Source organism: Syngnathus typhle, linkage group LG4 (assembly GCF_033458585.1).
Source record: "Syngnathus typhle isolate RoL2023-S1 ecotype Sweden linkage group LG4, RoL_Styp_1.0, whole genome shotgun sequence".
Classification (NCBI taxonomy): Eukaryota; Metazoa; Chordata; class Actinopteri; order Syngnathiformes; family Syngnathidae; genus Syngnathus; species Syngnathus typhle.
The window spans coordinates 449,750-471,260 of NC_083741.1; positions in this window are offsets into that span (position 1 = coordinate 449,750).

The following is a 21,511-nucleotide window of genomic DNA, read 5'->3' on the forward strand; positions in this document are numbered from 1 at the left end:
GCGTTTTTTTCGATGCCAACCTAACCAGAGTGACGGGAGCGGCACAATTCAGAAAAAGTGCTCAGCTCGCCGAGAAAATGCGATTTAAGCAATAAAATTAAAAATGCTTATAAAACATAAACCAAACTATTGGAGGTGGTCATTTCTTAATGCGCAGTAATAAACTCGGCACTCTAAAGCACCCGAGAGCGTTTTTTTCGATGCCAACCTAACCAGAGTGACGGGAGCGGCACAATTCAGAAAAAGTGCTCAGCTCGCCGAGAAAATGCGATTTAAGCAATAAAATTAAAAATGCTTATAAAACATAAACCAAACGTTGGAGGTGGTCATTTCTTAATGCGCAGTAATAAACTCGGCACTCTAAAGCACCCGAGAGCGTTTTTTTCGATGCCAACCTAACCAGAGTGACGGGAGCGGCACAATTCAGAAAAAGCGCTCAGCTCGCCGAGAAAATGCGATTTAAGCAATAAAATTAAAAATGCTTATAAAACATAAACCAAACGTTGGAGGTGGTCATTTCTTAATGCGCAGTAATAAACTCAGCACTCTAAAGCACCCGAGAGCGTTTTTTTCGATGCCAACCTAACCAGAGTGACGGGAGCGGCACAATTCAGAAAAAGCGCTCAGCTCGCCGAGAAAATGCGATTTAAGCAATAAAATTAAAAATGCTTATAAAACATAAACCAAACGTTGGAGGTGGTCATTTCTTCATGCGCAGTGAATAACTCGGCACTCTAAAGCACCCGAGAGCGTTTTTTTCGATGCCAAGTGACGGGAGCGGCACAATTCAGAAAAAGTGCTCAGCTCGCCGAGAAAATGCGATTTAAGCAATAAAATTAAAAATGCTTATAAAACATAAACCAAACGTTGGAGGTGGTCATTTCTTAATGCGCAGTAATAAACTCGGCACTCTAAAGCACCCGAGAGCGTTTTTTTCGATGCCAACCTAACCAGAGTGACGGGAGCGGCACAATTCAGAAAAAGTGCTCAGCTCGCCGAGAAAATGCGATTTAAGCAATAAAATTAAAAATGCTTATAAAACATAAACCAAACGTTGGAGGTGGTCATTTCTTCATGCGCAGTGATAAACTCGGCACTCTAAAGCACCCGAGAGCGTTTTTTTCGATGCCAACCTAACCAGAGTGACGGGAGCGGCACAATTCAGAAAAAGTGCTCAGCTCGCCGAGAAAATGCGATTCAAGCAATAAAATTAAAAATGCTTATTAAACATAAACCAAACGTTGGAGGTGGTCATTTCTTCATGCGCAGTGAATAACTCGGCACTCTAAAGCACCCGAGAGCGTTTTTTTCGATGCCAACCTAACCAGAGTGACGGGAGCGGCACAATTCAGAAAAAGTGCTCAGCTCGCCGAGAAAATGCGATTTAAGCAATAAAATTAAAAATGCTTATAAAACATAAACCAAACGTTGGAGGTGGTCATTTCTTAATGCGCAGTAATAAACTCGGCACTCTAAAGCACCCGAGAGCGTTTTTTTCGATGCCAACCTAACCAGAGTGACGGGAGCGGCACAATTCAGAAAAAGTGCTCAGCTGACCGAGAAAATGCGATTTAAGCAATAAAATTAAAAATGCTTATAAAACATAAACCAAACGTTGGAGGTGGTCATTTCTTAATGCGCAGTAATAAACTCGGCACTCTAAAGCACCCGAGAGCGTTTTTTTCGATGCCAACCTAACCAGAGTGACGGGAGCGGCACAATTCAGAAAAAGTGCTCAGCTCGCCGAGAAAATGCGATTTAAGCAATAAAATTAAAAATGCTTATAAAACATAAACCAAACGTTGGAGGTGGTCATTTCTTAATGCGCAGTAATAAACTCGGCACTCTAAAGCACCCGAGAGCGTTTTTTTCGATGCCAACCTAACCAGAGTTACGGGAGCGGCACAATTCAGAAAAAGCGCTCAGCTCGCCGAGAAAATGCGATTTAAGCAATAAAATTAAAAATGCTTATAAAACATAAACCAAACGTTGGAGGTGGTCATTTCTTCATGCGCAGTGAATAACTCGGCACTCTAAAGCACCCGAGAGCGTTTTTTTCGATGCCAACCTAACCAGAGTGACGGGAGCGGCACAATTCAGAAAAAGTGCTCAGCTCGCCGAGAAAATGCGATTTAAGCAATAAAATTAAAAATGCTTATAAAACATAAACCAAACGTTGGAGGTGGTCATTTCTTAATGCGCAGTAATAAACTCGGCACTCTAAAGCACCCGTGAGCGTTTTTTTCGATGCCAACCTAACCAGAGTGACGGGAGCGGCACAATTCAGAAAAAGTGCTCAGCTCGCCGAGAAAATGCGATTTAAGCAATAAAATTAAAAATGCTTATAAAACATAAACCAAACGTTGGAGGTGGTCATTTCTTCATGCGCAGTGATAAACTCGGCACTCTAAAGCACCCGAGAGCGTTTTTTTCGATGCCAACCTAACCAGAGTGACGGGAGCGGCACAATTCATAAAAAGTGCTCAGCTCGCCGAGAAAATGCGATTCAAGCAATAAAATTAAAAATGCTTATTAAACATAAACCAAACGTTGGAGGTGGTCATTTCTTCATGCGCAGTGAATAACTGGGCACTCTAAAGCACCCGAGAGCGTTTTTTTCGATGCCAACCTAACCAGAGTGACGGGAGCGGCACAATTCAGAAAAAGTGCTCAGCTCGCCGAGAAAATGCGATTTAAGCAATAAAATTAAAAATGCTTATAAAACATAAACCAAACGTTGGAGGTGGTCATTTCTTAATGCGCAGTAATAAACTCGGCACTCTAAAGCACCCGAGAGCGTTTTTTTCGATGCCAACCTAACCAGAGTGACGGGAGCGGCACAATTCAGAAAAAGTGCTCAGCTCGCCGAGAAAATGCGATTTAAGCAATAAAATTAAAAATGCTTATTAAACATAAACCAAACATTGGAGGTGGTCATTTCTTCATGCGCAGTGAATAACTCGGCACTCTAAAGCACCCGAGAGCGTTTTTTTCGATGCCAACCTAACCAGAGTGACGGGAGCGGCACAATTCAGAAAAAGCGCTCAGCTCGCCGAGAAAATGCGATTTAAGCAATAAAATTAAAAATGCTTATAAAATATAAACCAAACGTTGGAGGTGGTCATTTCTTCATGCGCAGTGATAAACTCGGCACTCTAAAGCACCCGAGAGCGTTTTTTTCGATGCCAACCTAACCAGAGTGACGGGAGCGGCACAATTCAGAAAAAGTGCTCAGCTCGCCGAGAAAATGCGATTTAAGCAATAAAATTAAAAATGCTTATAAAACATAAACCAAACGTTGGAGGTGGTCATTTCTTCATGCGCAGTGAATAACTCGGCACTCTAAAGCACCCGAGAGCGTTTTTTTCGATGCCAACCTAACCAGAGTGACGGGAGCGGCACAATTCAGAAAAAGTGCTCAGCTCGCCGAGAAAATGCGATTTAAGCAATAAAATTAAAAATGCTTATAAAACATAAACCAAACGTTGGAGGTGGTCATTTCTTAATGCGCAGTAATAAACTCGGCACTCTAAAGCACCCGAGAGCGTTTTTTTCGATGCCAACCTAACCAGAGTGACGGGAGCGGCACAATTCAGAAAAAGTGCTCAGCTCGCCGAGAAAATGCGATTTAAGCAATAAAATTAAAAATGCTTATAAAACATAAACCAAACGTTGGAGGTGGTCATTTCTTAATGCGCAGTAATAAACTCGGCACTCTAGAGCACCCGAGAGCGTTTTTTTCGATGCCAACCTAACCAGAGTGACGGGAGCGGCACAATTCAGAAAAAGTGCTCAGCTCGCCGAGAAAATGCGATTTAAGCAATAAAATTAAAAATGCTTATAAAACATAAACCAAACGTTGGAAGTGGTCATTTCTTCATGCGCAGTGATAAACTCGGCACTCTAAAGCACCCGAGAGCGTTTTTTTCGATGCCAACCTAACCAGAGTTACGGGAGCGGCACAATTCAGAAAAAGCGCTCAGCTCGCCGAGAAAATGCGATTTAAGCAATAAAATTAAAAATGCTTATAAAACATAAACCAAACGTTGGAGGTGGTCATTTCTTCATGCGCAGTGATAAACTCGGCACTCTAAAGCACCCGAGAGCGTTTTTTTCGATGCCAACCTAACCAGAGTGACGGGAGCGGCACAATTCAGAAAAAGCGCTCAGCTCGCCGAGAAAATGCGATTTAAGCAATAAAATTAAAAATGCTTATAAAACATAAACCAAACGTTGGAGGTGGTCATTTCTTCATGCGCAGTGATAAACTCGGCACTCTAAAGCACCCGAGAGCGTTTTTTTCGATGCCAACCTAACCAGAGTGACGGGAGCGGCACAATTCAGAAAAAGTGCTCAGCTCGCCGAGAAAATGCGATTTAAGCAATAAAATTAAAAATGCTTATAAAACATAAACCAAACGTTGGAGGTGGTCATTTCTTAATGCGCAGTAATAAACTCGGCACTCTAAAGCACCCGAGAGCGTTTTTTTCGATGCCAACCTAACCAGAGTGACGGGAGCGGCACAATTCAGAAAAAGTGCTCAGCTCGCCGAGAAAATGCGATTTAAGCAATAAAATTAAAAATGCTTATTAAACATAAACCAAACGTTGGAGGTGGTCATTTCTTCATGCGCAGTGAATAACTCGGCACTCTAAAGCACCCGAGAGCGTTTTTTTCGATGCCAACCTAACCAGAGTGACGGGAGCGGCACAATTCAGAAAAAAGCGCTCAGCTCGCCGAGAAAATGCGATTTAAGCAATAAAATTAAAAATGCTTATAAAACATAAACCAAACGTTGGAGGTGGTCATTTCTTAATGCGCAGTAATAAACTCGGCACTCTAAAGCACCCGAGAACGTTTTTTTCGATGCCAACCTAACCAGAGTGACGGGAGCGGCACAATTCAGAAAAAGTGCTCAGCTCGCCGAGAAAATGCGATTTAAGCAATAAAATTAAAAATGCTTATTAAACATAAACCAAACGTTGGAGGTGGTCATTTCTTAATGCGCAGTAATAAACTCAGCACTCTAAAGCACCCGAGAGCGTTTTTTTCGATGCCAACCTAACCAGAGTGACGGGAGCGGCACAATTCAGAAAAAGCGCTCAGCTCGCCGAGAAAATGCGATTTAAGCAATAAAATTAAAAATGCTTATAAAACATAAACCAAACGTTGGAGGTGGTCATTTCTTAATGCGCAGTAATAAACTCGGCACTCTAAAGCACCCGAGAGCGTTTTTTTCGATGCCAACCTAACCAGAGTGACGGGAGCGGCACAATTCAGAAAAAGTGCTCAGCTCGCCGAGAAAATGCGATTTAAGCAATAAAATTAAAAATGCTTATAAAACATAAACCAAACGTTGGAGGTGGTCATTTCTTAATGCGCAGTAATAAACTCGGCACTCTAAAGCACCCGAGAGCGTTTTTTTCGATGCCAACCTAACCAGAGTGACGGGAGCGGCACAATTCAGAAAAAGTGCTCAGCTCGCCGAGAAAATGCGATTTAAGCAATAAAATTAAAAATGCTTATTAAACATAAACCAAACGTTGGAGGTGGTCATTTCTTCATGCGCAGTGAATAACTCGGCACTCTAAAGCACCCGATAGCGTTTTTTTCGATGCCAACCTAACCAGAGTGACGGGAGCGGCACAATTCAGAAAAAGTGCTCAGCTCGCCGAGAAAATGCGATTTAAGCAATAAAATTAAAAATGCTTATAAAACATAAACCAAACGTTGGAGGTGGTCATTTCTTAATGCGCAGTAATAAACTCGGCACTCTAAAGCACCCGAGAGCGTTTTTTTTCGATGCCAACCTAACCAGAGTTACGGGAGCGGCACAATTCAGAAAAAGCGCTCAGCTCGCCGAGAAAATGCGATTTAAGCAATAAAATTAAAAATGCTTATAAAACATAAACCAAACGTTGGAGGTGGTCATTTCTTCATGCGCAGTGAATAACTCGGCACTCTAAAGCACCCGAGAGAGTTTTTTTCGATGCCAACCTAACCAGAGTGACGGGAGCGGCACAATTCAGAAAAAGTGCTCAGCTCGCCGAGAAAATGCGATTTAAGCAATAAAATTAAAAATGCTTATAAAACATAAACCAAACGTTGGAGGTGGTCATTTCTTAATGCGCAGTAATAAACTCGGCACTCTAAAGCACCCGTGAGCGTTTTTTTCGATGCCAACCTAACCAGAGTGACGGGAGCGGCACAATTCAGAAAAAGTGCTCAGCTCGCCGAGAAAATGCGATTCAAGCAATAAAATTAAAAATGCTTATTAAACATAAACCAAACGTTGGAGGTGGTCATTTCTTCATGTGCAGTGAATAACTGGGCACTCTAAAGCACCCGAGAGCGTTTTTTTCGATGCCAACCTAACCAGAGTGACGGGAGCGGCACAATTCAGAAAAAGTGCTCAGCTCGCCGAGAAAATGCGATTTAAGCAATAAAATTAAAAATGCTTATAAAACATAAACCAAACGTTGGAGGTGGTCATTTCTTAATGCGCAGTAATAAACTCGGCACTCTAAAGCACCCGAGAGCGTTTTTTTCGATGCCAACCTAACCAGAGTGACGGGAGCGGCACAATTCAGAAAAAGTGCTCAGCTCGCCGAGAAAATGCGATTTAAGCAATAAAATTAAAAATGCTTATTAAACATAAACCAAACATTGGAGGTGGTCATTTCTTCATGCGCAGTGAATAACTCGGCACTCTAAAGCACCCGAGAGCGTTTTTTTCGATGCCAACCTAACCAGAGTGACGGGAGCGGCACAATTCAGAAAAAGCGCTCAGCTCGCCGAGAAAATGCGATTTAAGCAATAAAATTAAAAATGCTTATAAAACATAAACCAAACGTTGGAGGTGGTCATTTCTTCATGCGCAGTGATAAACTCGGCACTCTAAAGCACCCGAGAGCGTTTTTTTCGATGCCAACCTAACCAGAGTGACGGGAGCGGCACAATTCAGAAAAAGTGCTCAGCTCGCCGAGAAAATGCGATTTAAGCAATAAAATTAAAAATGCTTATAAAACATAAACCAAACGTTGGAGGTGGTCATTTCTTCATGCGCAGTGAATAACTCGGCACTCTAAAGCACCCGAGAGCGTTTTTTTCGATGCCAACCTAACCAGAGTGACGGGAGCGGCACAATTCAGAAAAAGTGCTCAGCTCGCCGAGAAAATGCGATTTAAGCAATAAAATTAAAAATGCTTATAAAACATAAACCAAACGTTGGAGGTGGTCATTTCTTAATGCGCAGTAATAAACTCGGCACTCTAAAGCACCCGAGAGCGTTTTTTTCGATGCCAACCTAACCAGAGTGACGGGAGCGGCACAATTCAGAAAAAGTGCTCAGCTCGCCGAGAAAATGCGATTTAAGCAATAAAATTAAAAATGCTTATTAAACATAAACCAAACGTTGGAGGTGGTCATTTCTTCATGCGCAGTGAATAACTCGGCACTCTAAAGCACCCGAGAGCGTTTTTTTCGATGCCAACCTAACCAGAGTGACGGGAGCGGCACAATTCAGAAAAAGCGCTCAGCTCGCCGAGAAAATGCGATTTAAGCAATAAAATTAAAAATGCTTATAAAACATAAACCAAACGTTGGAGGTGGTCATTTCTTAATGCGCAGTAATAAACTCGGCACTCTAAAGCACCCGAGAGCGTTTTTTTCGATGCCAACCTAACCAGAGTGACGGGAGCGGCACAATTCAGAAAAAGCGCTCAGCTCGCCGAGAAAATGCGATTTAAGCAATAAAATTAAAAATGCTTATAAAACATAAACCAAACGTTGGAGGTGGTCATTTCTTCATGCGCAGTGATAAACTCGGCACTCTAAAGCACCCGAGAGCGTTTTTTTCGATGCCAACCTAACCAGAGTGACGGGAGCGGCACAATTCAGAAAAAGTGCTCAGCTCGCCGAGAAAATGCGATTTAAGCAATAAAATTAAAAATGCTTATTAAACATAAACCAAACGTTGGAGGTGGTCATTTCTTCATGCGCAGTGAATAACTCGGCACTCTAAAGCACCCAAAAGCGTTTTTTTCGATGCCAACCTAACCAGAGTGACGGGAGCGGCACAATTCAGAAAAAGTGCTCAGCTCGCCGAGAAAATGCGATTTAAGCAATAAAATTAAAAATGCTTATAAAACATAAACCAAACGTTGGAGGTGGTCATTTCTTAATGCGCAGTAATAAACTCGGCACTCTAAAGCACCCGAGAGCGTTTTTTTCGATGCCAACCTAACCAGAGTGACGGGAGCGGCACAATTCAGAAAAAGTGCTCAGCTCGCCGAGAAAATGCGATTTAAGCAATAAAATTAAAAATGCTTATAAAACATAAACCAAACGTTGGAGGTGGTCATTTCTTAATGCGCAGTAATAAACTCGGCACTCTAAAGCACCCGAGAGCGTTTTTTTCGATGCCAACCTAACCAGAGTGACGGGAGCGGCACAATTCAGAAAAAGCGCTCAGCTCGCCGAGAAAATGCGATTTAAGCAATAAAATTAAAAATGCTTATAAAACATAAACCAAAGGTTGGAGGTGGTCATTTCTTCGTGCGCAGTGAATAACTCGGCACTCTAAAGCACCCGAGAGCGTTTTTTTCGATGCCAACCTAACCAGAGTGACGGGAGCGGCACAATTCAGAAAAAGTGCTCAGCTCGCTGAGAAAATGCGATTTAAGCAATAAAATTAAAAATGCTTATAAAACATAAACCAAACGTTGGAGGTGGTCATTTCTTAATGCGCAGTAATAAACTCGGCACTCTAAAGCACCCGAGAGCGTTTTTTTCGATGCCAACCTAACCAGAGTGACGGGGGCGGCACAATTCAGAAAAAGTGCTCAGCTCGCCGAGAAAATGCGATTTAGGCAATAAAATTAAAAATGCTTATAAAACATAAACCAAACGTTGGAGGTGGTCATTTCTTCATACGCAGTGAATAACTCGGCACTCTAAAGCACCCGAGAGCGTTTTTTTCGATGCCAAGTGACGGGAGCGGCACAATTCAGAAAAAGTGCTCAGCTCGCCGAGAAAATGCGATTTAAGCAATAAAATTAAAAATGCTTATAAAACATAAACCAAACGTTGGAGGTGGTCATTTCTTAATGCGCAGTAATAAACTCGGCACTCTAAAGCACCCGAGAGCGTTTTTTTCGATGCCAACCTAACCAGAGTGACGGGAGCGGCACAATTCAGAAAAAGTGCTCAGCTCGCCGAGAAAATGCGATTTAAGCAATAAAATTAAAAATGCTTATTAAACATAAACCAAACGTTGGAGGTGGTCATTTCTTAATGCGCAGTGATAAACTCGGCACTCTAAAGCACCCGAGAGCGTTTTTTTCGATGCCAACCTAACCAGAGTGACGGGAGCGGCACAATTCAGAAAAAGTGCTCAGCTCGCCGAGAAAATACGATTTAAGCAATAAAATTAAAAATGCTTATAAAACATAAACCAAACGTTGGAGGTGGTCATTTCTTAATGCGCAGTAATAAACTCGGCACTCTAAAGCACCCGAGAGCGTTTTTTTCGATGCCAACCTAACCAGAGTGACGGGAGCGGCACAATTCAGAAAAAGCGCTCAGCTCGCCGAGAAAATGCGATTTAAGCAATAAAATTAAAAATGCTTATAAAACATAAACCAAACGTTGGAGGTGGTCATTTCTTCATGCGCAGTGATAAACTCGGCACTCTAAAGCACCCGAGAGCGTTTTTTTCGATGCCAACCTAACCACAGTGACGGGAGCGGCACAATTCAGAAAAAGCGCTCAGCTCGCCGAGAAAATGCGATTTAAGCAATAAAATTAAAAATGCTTATAAAACATAAACCAAACGTTGGAGGTGGTCATTTCTTCATGCGCAGTGATAAACTCGGCACTCTAAAGCACCCGAGAGCGTTTTTTTCGATGCCAACCTAACCAGAGTGACGGGAGCGGCACAATTCAGAAAAAGTGCTCAGCTCGCCGAGAAAATGCGATTTAAGCAATAAAATTAAAAATGCTTATAAAACATAAACCAAACGTTGGAGGTGGTCATTTCTTAATGCGCAGTAATAAACTCGGCACTCTAAAGCACCCGAGAGCGTTTTTTTCGATGCCAACCTAACCAGAGTGACGGGAGCGGCACAATTCAGAAAAAGTGCTCAGCTCGCCGAGAAAATGCGATTTAAGCAATAAAATTAAAAATGCTTATTAAACATAAACCAAACGTTGGAGGTGGTCATTTCTTCATGCGCAGTGAATAACTCGGCACTCTAAAGCACCCGAGAGCGTTTTTTTCGATGCCAACCTAACCAGAGTGACGGGAGCGGCACAATTCAGAAAAAGCGCTCAGCTCGCCGAGAAAATGCGATTTAAGCAATAAAATTAAAAATGCTTATAAAACATAAACCAAACGTTGGAGGTGGTCATTTCTTAATGCGCAGTAATAAACTCGGCACTCTAAAGCACCCGAGAGCGTTTTTTTCGATGCCAACCTAACCAGAGTGACGGGAGCGGCACAATTCAGAAAAAGTGCTCAGCTCGCCGAGAAAATGCGATTTAAGCAATAAAATTAAAAATGCTTATTAAACATAAACCAAACGTTGGAGGTGGTCATTTCTTAATGCGCAGTAATAAACTCAGCACTCTAAAGCACCCGAGAGCGTTTTTTTCGATGCCAACCTAACCAGAGTGACGGGAGCGGCACAATTCAGAAAAAGCGCTCAGCTCGCCGAGAAAATGCGATTTAAGCAATAAAATTAAAAATGCTTATAAAACATAAACCAAACGTTGGAGGTGGTCATTTCTTAATGCGCAGTAATAAACTCGGCACTCTAAAGCACCCGAGAGCGTTTTTTTCGATGCCAACCTAACCAGAGTGACGGGAGCGGCACAATTCAGAAAAAGTGCTCAGCTCGCCGAGAAAATGCGATTTAAGCAATAAAATTAAAAATGCTTATAAAACATAAACCAAACGTTGGAGGTGGTCATTTCTTAATGCGCAGTAATAAACTCGGCACTCTAAAGCACCCGAGAGCGTTTTTTTCGATGCCAACCTAACCAGAGTGACGGGAGCGGCACAATTCAGAAAAAGTGCTCAGCTCGCCGAGAAAATGCGATTTAAGCAATAAAATTAAAAATGCTTATTAAACATAAACCAAACGTTGGAGGTGGTCATTTCTTCATGCGCAGTGAATAACTCGGCACTCTAAAGCACCCGATAGCGTTTTTTTCGATGCCAACCTAACCAGAGTGACGGGAGCGGCACAATTCAGAAAAAGTGCTCAGCTCGCCGAGAAAATGCGATTTAAGCAATAAAATTAAAAATGCTTATAAAACATAAACCAAACGTTGGAGGTGGTCATTTCTTAATGCGCAGTAATAAACTCGGCACTCTAAAGCACCCGAGAGCGTTTTTTTCGATGCCAACCTAACCAGAGTGACGGGAGCGGCACAATTCAGAAAAAGTGCTCAGCTCGCCGAGAAAATGCGATTTAAGCAATAAAATTAAAAATGCTTATTAAACATAAACCAAACGTTGGAGGTGGTCATTTCTTCATGCGCAGTGAATAACTCGGCACTCTAAAGCACCCGATAGCGTTTTTTTCGATGCCAACCTAACCAGAGTGACGGGAGCGGCACAATTCAGAAAAAGTGCTCAGCTCGCCGAGAAAATGCGATTTAAGCAATAAAATTAAAAATGCTTATTAAACATAAACCAAACGTTGGAGGTGGTCATTTCTTCATGCGCAGTGAATAACTCGGCACTCTAAAGCACCCGAGAGCGTTTTTTTCGATGCCAACCTAACCAGAGTGACGGGAGCGGCACAATTCAGAAAAAGTGCTCAGCTCGCCGAGAAAATGCGATTTAAGCAATAAAATTAAAAATGCTTATTAAACATAAACCAAACGTTGGAGGTGGTCATTTCTTCATGCGCAGTGATAAACTCGGCACTCTAAAGCACCCGAGAGCGTTTTTTTCGATGCCAACCTAACCAGAGTGACGGGAGCGGCACAATTCAGAAAAAGTGCTCAGCTCGCCGAGAAAATGCGATTTAAGCAATAAAATTAAAAATGCTTATAAAACATAAACCAAACGTTGGAGGTGGTCATTTCTTAATGCGCAGTAATAAACTCGGCACTCTAAAGCACCCGAGAGCGTTTTTTTCGATGCCAACCTAACCAGAGTGACGGGAGCGGCACAATTCAGAAAAAGTGCTCAGCTCGCCGAGAAAATGCGATTTAAGCAATAAAATTAAAAATGCTTATTAAACATAAACCAAACGTTGGAGGTGGTCATTTCTTCATGCGCAGTGAATAACTCGGCACTCTAAAGCACCCGAAAGCGTTTTTTTCGATGCCAACCTAACCAGAGTGACGGGAGCGGCACAATTCAGAAAAAGTGCTCAGCTCGCCGAGAAAATGCGATTTAAGCAATAAAATTAAAAATGCTTATAAAACATAAACCAAACGTTGGAGGTGGTCATTTCTTAATGCGCAGTAATAAACTCGGCACTCTAAAGCACCCGAGAGCGTTTTTTTCGATGCCAACCTAACCAGAGTGACGGGAGCGGCACAATTCAGAAAAAGTGCTCAGCTCGCCGAGAAAATGCGATTTAAGCAATAAAATTAAAAATGCTTATAAAACATAAACCAAACGTTGGAGGTGGTCATTTCTAAATGCGCAGTAATAAACTCGGCACTCTAAAGCACCCGAGAGCGTTTTTTTCGATGCCAACCTAACCAGAGTTACGGGAGCGGCACAATTCAGAAAAAGCGCTCAGCTCGCCGAGAAAATGCGATTTAAGCAATAAAATTAAAAATGCTTATAAAACATAAACCAAACGTTGGAGGTGGTCATTTCTTCATGCGCAGTGAATAACTCGGCACTCTAAAGCACCCGAGAGAGTTTTTTTCGATGCCAACCTAACCAGAGTGACGGGAGCGGCACAATTCAGAAAAAGTGCTCAGCTCGCCGAGAAAATGCGATTTAAGCAATAAAATTAAAAATGCTTATAAAACATAAACCAAACGTTGGAGGTGGTCATTTCTTAATGCGCAGTAATAAACTCGGCACTCTAAAGCACCCGTGAGCGTTTTTTTCGATGCCAACCTAACCAGAGTGACGGGAGCGGCACAATTCAGAAAAAGTGCTCAGCTCGCCGAGAAAATGCGATTTAAGCAATAAAATTAAAAATGCTTATAAAACATAAACCAAACGTTGGAGGTGGTCATTTCTTCATGCGCAGTGATAAACTCGGCACTCTAAAGCACCCGAGAGCGTTTTTTTCGATGCCAACCTAACCAGAGTGACGGGAGCGGCACAATTCAGAAAAAGTGCTCAGCTCGCCGAGAAAATGCGATTCAAGCAATAAAATTAAAAATGCTTATTAAACATAAACCAAACGTTGGAGGTGGTCATTTCTTCATGTGCAGTGAATAACTGGGCACTCTAAAGCACCCGAGAGCGTTTTTTTCGATGCCAACCTAACCAGAGTGACGGGAGCGGCACAATTCAGAAAAAGTGCTCAGCTCGCCGAGAAAATGCGATTTAAGCAATAAAATTAAAAATGCTTATAAAACATAAACCAAACGTTGGAGGTGGTCATTTCTTAATGCGCAGTAATAAACTCGGCACTCTAAAGCACCCGAGAGCGTTTTTTTCGATGCCAACCTAACCAGAGTGACGGGAGCGGCACAATTCAGAAAAAGTGCTCAGCTCGCCGAGAAAATGCGATTTAAGCAATAAAATTAAAAATGCTTATTAAACATAAACCAAACATTGGAGGTGGTCATTTCTTCATGCGCAGTGAATAACTCGGCACTCTAAAGCACCCGAGAGCGTTTTTTTCGATGCCAACCTAACCAGAGTGACGGGAGCGGCACAATTCAGAAAAAGCGCTCAGCTCGCCGAGAAAATGCGATTTAAGCAATAAAATTAAAAATGCTTATAAAACATAAACCAAACGTTGGAGGTGGTCATTTCTTCATGCGCAGTGATAAACTCGGCACTCTAAAGCACCCGAGAGCGTTTTTTTCGATGCCAACCTAACCAGAGTGACGGGAGCGGCACAATTCAGAAAAAGTGCTCAGCTCGCCGAGAAAATGCGATTTAAGCAATAAAATTAAAAATGCTTATAAAACATAAACCAAACGTTGGAGGTGGTCATTTCTTCATGCGCAGTGAATAACTCGGCACTCTAAAGCACCCGAGAGCGTTTTTTTCGATGCCAACCTAACCAGAGTGACGGGAGCGGCACAATTCAGAAAAAGTGCTCAGCTCGCCGAGAAAATGCGATTTAAGCAATAAAATTAAAAATGCTTATAAAACATAAACCAAACGTTGGAGGTGGTCATTTCTTAATGCGCAGTAATAAACTCGGCACTCTAAAGCACCCGAGAGCGTTTTTTTCGATGCCAACCTAACCAGAGTGACGGGAGCGGCACAATTCAGAAAAAGTGCTCAGCTCGCCGAGAAAATGCGATTTAAGCAATAAAATTAAAAATGCTTATAAAACATAAACCAAACGTTGGAGGTGGTCATTTCTTAATGCGCAGTAATAAACTCGGCACTCTAGAGTACCCGAGAGCGTTTTTTTCGATGCCAACCTAACCAGAGTGACGGGAGCGGCACAATTCAGAAAAAGTGCTCAGCTCGCCGAGAAAATGCGATTTAAGCAATAAAATTAAAAATGCTTATAAAACATAAACCAAACGTTGGAAGTGGTCATTTCTTCATGCGCAGTGATAAACTCGGCACTCTAAAGCACCCGAGAGCGTTTTTTTCGATGCCAACCTAACCAGAGTTACGGGAGCGGCACAAATCAGAAAAAGCGCTCAGCTCGCCGAGAAAATGCGATTTAAGCAATAAAATTAAAAATGCTTATAAAACATAAACCAAACGTTGGAGGTGGTCATTTCTTCATGCGCAGTGATAAACTCGGCACTCTAAAGCACCCGAGAGCGTTTTTTTCGATGCCAACCTAACCAGAGTGACGGGAGCGGCACAATTCAGAAAAAGCGCTCAGCTCGCCGAGAAAATGCGATTTAAGCAATAAAATTAAAAATGCTTATAAAACATAAACCAAACGTTGGAGGTGGTCATTTCTTCATGCGCAGTGATAAACTCGGCACTCTAAAGCACCCGAGAGCGTTTTTTTCGATGCCAACCTAACCAGAGTGACGGGAGCGGCACAATTCAGAAAAAGTGCTCAGCTCGCCGAGAAAATGCGATTTAAGCAATAAAATTAAAAATGCTTATAAAACATAAACCAAACGTTGGAGGTGGTCATTTCTTAATGCGCAGTAATAAACTCGGCACTCTAAAGCACCCGAGAGCGTTTTTTTCGATGCCAACCTAACCAGAGTGACGGGAGCGGCACAATTCAGAAAAAGTGCTCAGCTCGCCGAGAAAATGCGATTTAAGCAATAAAATTAAAAATGCTTATTAAACATAAACCAAACGTTGGAGGTGGTCATTTCTTCATGCGCAGTGAATAACTCGGCACTCTAAAGCACCCGAGAGCGTTTTTTTCGATGCCAACCTAACCAGAGTGACGGGAGCGGCACAATTCAGAAAAAGCGCTCAGCTCGCCGAGAAAATGCGATTTAAGCAATAAAATTAAAAATGCTTATAAAACATAAACCAAACGTTGGAGGTGGTCATTTCTTCATGCGCAGTGATAAACTCGGCACTCTAAAGCACCCGAGAGCGTTTTTTTCGATGCCAACCTAACCAGAGTGACGGGAGCGGCACAATTCAGAAAAAGTGCTCAGCTCGCCGAGAAAATGCGATTTAAGCAATAAAATTAAAAATGCTTATAAAACATAAACCAAACGTTGGAGGTGGTCATTTCTTAATGCGCAGTAATAAACTCGGCACTCTAAAGCACCCGAGAGCGTTTTTTTCGATGCCAACCTAACCAGAGTGACGGGAGCGGCACAATTCAGAAAAAGTGCTCAGCTCGCCGAGAAAATGCGATTTAAGCAATAAAATTAAAAATGCTTATTAAACATAAACCAAACGTTGGAGGTGGTCATTTCTTCATGCGCAGTGAATAACTCGGCACTCTAAAGCACCCGAGAGCGTTTTTTTCGATGCCAACCTAACCAGAGTGACGGGAGCGGCACAATTCAGAAAAAGCGCTCAGCTCGCCGAGAAAATGCGATTTAAGCAATAAAATTAAAAATGCTTATAAAACATAAACCAAACGTTGGAGGTGGTCATTTCTTAATGCGCAGTAATAAACTCGGCACTCTAAAGCACCCGAGAGCGTTTTTTTCGATGCCAACCTAACCAGAGTGACGGGAGCGGCACAATTCAGAAAAAGTGCTCAGCTCGCCGAGAAAATGCGATTTAAGCAATAAAATTAAAAATGCTTATTAAACATAAACCAAACGTTGGAGGTGGTCATTTCTTAATGCGCAGTAATAAACTCAGCACTCTAAAGCACCCGAGAGCGTTTTTTTCGATGCCAACCTAACCAGAGTGACGGGAGCGGCACAATTCAGAAAAAGCGCTCAGCTCGCCGAGAAAATGCGATTTAAGCAATAAAATTAAAAATGCTTATAAAACATAAACCAAACGTTGGAGGTGGTCATTTCTTAATGCGCAGTAATAAACTCGGCACTCTAAAGCACCCGAGAGCGTTTTTTTCGATGCCAACCTAACCAGAGTGACGGGAGCGGCACAATTCAGAAAAAGTGCTCAGCTCGCCGAGAAAATGCGATTTAAGCAATAAAATTAAAAATGCTTATAAAACATAAACCAAACGTTGGAGGTGGTCATTTCTTAATGCGCAGTAATAAACTCGGCACTCTAAAGCACCCGAGAGCGTTTTTTTCGATGCCAACCTAACCAGAGTGACGGGAGCGGCACAATTCAGAAAAAGTGCTCAGCTCGCCGAGAAAATGCGATTTAAGCAATAAAATTAAAAATGCTTATTAAACATAAACCAAACGTTGGAGGTGGTCATTTCTTCATGCGCAGTGAATAACTCGGCACTCTAAAGCACCCGAAAGCGTTTTTTTCGATGCCAACCTAACCAGAGTGACGGGAGCGGCACAATTCAGAAAAAGTGCTCAGCTCGCCGAGAAAATGCGATTTAAGCAATAAAATTAAAAATGCTTATAAAACATAAACCAAACGTTGGAGGTGGTCATTTCTTAATGCGCAGTAATAAACTCGGCACTCTAAAGCACCCGAGAGCGTTTTTTTCGATGCCAACCTAACCAGAGTGACGGGAGCGGCACAATTCAGAAAAAGTGCTCAGCTCGCCGAGAAAATGCGATTTAAGCAATAAAATTAAAAATGCTTATAAAACATAAACCAAACGTTGGAGGTGGTCATTTCTAAATGCGCAGTAATAAACTCGGCACTCTAAAGCACCCGAGAGCGTTTTTTTCGATGCCAACCTAACCAGAGTTACGGGAGCGGCACAATTCAGAAAAAGCGCTCAGCTCGCCGAGAAAATGCGATTTAAGCAATAAAATTAAAAATGCTTATAAAACATAAACCAAACGTTGGAGGTGGTCATTTCTTCATGCGCAGTGAATAACTCGGCACTCTAAAGCACCCGAGAGAGTTTTTTTCGATGCCAACCTAACCAGAGTGACGGGAGCGGCACAATTCAGAAAAAGTGCTCAGCTCGCCGAGAAAATGCGATTTAAGCAATAAAATTAAAAATGCTTATAAAACATAAACCAAACGTTGGAGGTGGTCATTTCTTAATGCGCAGTAATAAACTCGGCACTCTAAAGCACCCGTGAGCGTTTTTTTCGATGCCAACCTAACCAGAGTGACGGGAGCGGCACAATTCAGAAAAAGTGCTCAGCTCGCCGAGAAAATGCGATTTAAGCAATAAAATTAAAAATGCTTATAAAACATAAACCAAACGTTGGAGGTGGTCATTTCTTCATGCGCAGTGATAAACTCGGCACTCTAAAGCACCCGAGAGCGTTTTTTTCGATGCCAACCTAACCAGAGTGACGGGAGCGGCACAATTCAGAAAAAGTGCTCAGCTCGCCGAGAAAATGCGATTCAAGCAATAAAATTAAAAATGCTTATTAAACATAAACCAAACGTTGGAGGTGGTCATTTCTTCATGTGCAGTGAATAACTGGGCACTCTAAAGCACCCGAGAGCGTTTTTTTCGATGCCAACCTAACCAGAGTGACGGGAGCGGCACAATTCAGAAAAAGTGCTCAGCTCGCCGAGAAAATGCGATTTAAGCAATAAAATTAAAAATGCTTATAAAACATAAACCAAACGTTGGAGGTGGTCATTTCTTAATGCGCAGTAATAAACTCGGCACTCTAAAGCACCCGAGAGCGTTTTTTTCGATGCCAACCTAACCAGAGTGACGGGAGCGGCACAATTCAGAAAAAGTGCTCAGCTCGCCGAGAAAATGCGATTTAAGCAATAAAATTAAAAATGCTTATTAAACATAAACCAAACATTGGAGGTGGTCATTTCTTCATGCGCAGTGAATAACTCGGCACTCTAAAGCACCCGAGAGCGTTTTTTTCGATGCCAACCTAACCAGAGTGACGGGAGCGGCACAATTCAGAAAAAGCGCTCAGCTCGCCGAGAAAATGCGATTTAAGCAATAAAATTAAAAATGCTTATAAAACATAAACCAAACGTTGGAGGTGGTCATTTCTTCATGCGCAGTGATAAACTCGGCACTCTAAAGCACCCGAGAGCGTTTTTTTCGATGCCAACCTAACCAGAGTGACGGGAGCGGCACAATTCAGAAAAAGTGCTCAGCTCGCCGAGAAAATGCGATTTAAGCAATAAAATTAAAAATGCTTATAAAACATAAACCAAACGTTGGAGGTGGTCATTTCTTCATGCGCAGTGAATAACTCGGCACTCTAAAGCACCCGAGAGCGTTTTTTTCGATGCCAACCTAACCAGAGTGACGGGAGCGGCACAATTCAGAAAAAGTGCTCAGCTCGCCGAGAAAATGCGATTTAAGCAATAAAATTAAAAATGCTTATAAAACATAAACCAAACGTTGGAGGTGGTCATTTCTTAATGCGCAGTAATAAACTCGGCACTCTAAAGCACCCGAGAGCGTTTTTTTCGATGCCAACCTAACCAGAGTGACGGGAGCGGCACAATTCAGAAAAAGTGCTCAGCTCGCCGAGAAAATGCGATTTAAGCAATAAAATTAAAAATGCTTATAAAACATAAACCAAACGTTGGAGGTGGTCATTTCTTAATGCGCAGTAATAAACTCGGCACTCTAGAGTACCCGAGAGCGTTTTTTTCGATGCCAACCTAACCAGAGTGACGGGAGCGGCACAATTCAGAAAAAGTGCTCAGCTCGCCGAGAAAATGCGATTTAAGCAATAAAATTAAAAATGCTTATAAAACATAAACCAAACGTTGGAAGTGGTCATTTCTTCATGCGCAGTGATAAACTCGGCACTCTAAAGCACCCGAGAGCGTTTTTTTCGATGCCAACCTAACCAGAGTTACGGGAGCGGCACAAATCAGAAAAAGCGCTCAGCTCGCCGAGAAAATGCGATTTAAGCAATAAAATTAAAAATGCTTATAAAACATAAACCAAACGTTGGAGGTGGTCATTTCTTCATGCGCAGTGATAAACTCGGCACTCTAAAGCACCCGAGAGCGTTTTTTTCGATGCCAACCTAACCAGAGTGACGGGAGCGGCACAATTCAGAAAAAGCGCTCAGCTCGCCGAGAAAATGCGATTTAAGCAATAAAATTAAAAATGCTTATAAAACATAAACCAAACGTTGGAGGTGGTCATTTCTTCATGCGCAGTGATAAACTCGGCACTCTAAAGCACCCGAGAGCGTTTTTTTCGATGCCAACCTAACCAGAGTGACGGGAGCGGCACAATTCAGAAAAAGTGCTCAGCTCGCCGAGAAAATGCGATTTAAGCAATAAAATTAAAAATGCTTATAAAACATAAACCAAACGTTGGAGGTGGTCATTTCTTAATGCGCAGTAATAAACTCGGCACTCTAAAGCACCCGAGAGCGTTTTTTTCGATGCCAACCTAACCAGAGTGACGGGAGCGGCACAATTCAGAAAAAGTGCTCAGCTCGCCGAGAAAATGCGATTTAAGCAATAAAATTAAAAATGCTTATTAAACATAAACCAAACGTTGGAGGTGGTCATTTCTTCATGCGCAGTGAATAACTCGGCACTCTAAAGCACCCGAGAGCGTTTTTTTCGATGCCAACCTAACCAGAGTGACGGGAGCGGCACAATTCAGAAAAAGCGCTCAGCTCGCCGAGAAAATGCGATTTAAGCAATAAAATTAAAAATGCTTATAAAACATAAACCAAACGTTGGAGGTGGTCATTTCTTAATGCGCAGTAATAAACTCGGCACTCTAAAGCACCCGAGAGCGTTTTTTTCGATGCCAACCTAACCAGAGTGACGGGAGCGGTACAATTCAGAAAAAGTGCTCAGCTCGCCGAGAAAATGCGATTTAAGCAATAAAATTAAAAATGCTTATTAAACATAAACCAAACGTTGGAGGTGGTCATTTCTTCATGCGCAGTGAATAACTCGGCACTCTAAAGCACCCGAGAGCGTTTTTTTCGATGCCAACCTAACCAGAGTGACGGGAGCGGCACAATTCAGAAAAAGCGCTCAGCTCGCCGAGAAAATGCGATTTAAGCAATAAAATTAAAAATGCTTATAAAACATAAACCAAACGTTGGAGGTGGTCATTTCTTAATGCGCAGTAATAAACTCGGCACTCTAAAGCACCCGAGAGCGTTTTTTTCGATGCCAACCTAACCAGAGTGACGGGAGCGGCACAATTCAGAAAAAGTGCTCAGCTCGCCGAGAAAATGCGATTTAAGCAATAAAATTAAAAATGCTTATAAAACATAAACCAAACGTTGGAGGTGGTCATTTCTTAATGCGCAGTAATAAACTCGGCACTCTAAAGCATGCACCCGAGAGCGTTTTTTTCGATGCCAACCTAACCAGAGTGACGGGAGCGGCACAATTCAGAAAAAGCGCTCAGCTCGCCGAGAAAATGCGATTTAAGCAATAAAATTAAAAATGCTTATAAAACATAAACCAAAGGTTGGAGGTGGTCATTTCTTCGTGCGCAGTGAATAACTCGGCACTCTAAAGCACCCGAGAGCGTTTTTTTCGATGCCAACCTAACCAGAGTGACGGGAGCGGCACAATTCAGAAAAAGTGCTCAGCTCGCCGAGAAAATGCGATTTAAGCAATAAAATTAAAAATGCTTATAAAACATAAACCAAACGTTGGAGGTGGTCATTTCTTAATGCGCAGTAATAAACTCGGCACTCTAAAGCACCCGAGAGCGTTTTTTTCGATGCCACCCTAACCAGAGTGACGGGAGCGGCACAATTCAGAAAAAGTGCTCAGCTCGCCGAGAAAATGCGATTTAGGCAATAAAATTAAAAATGCTTATAAAACATAAACCAAACGTTGGAGGTGGTCATTTCTTAATGCGCAGTAATAAACTCGGCACTCTAAAGCACCCGAGAGCGTTTTTTTCGATGCCAA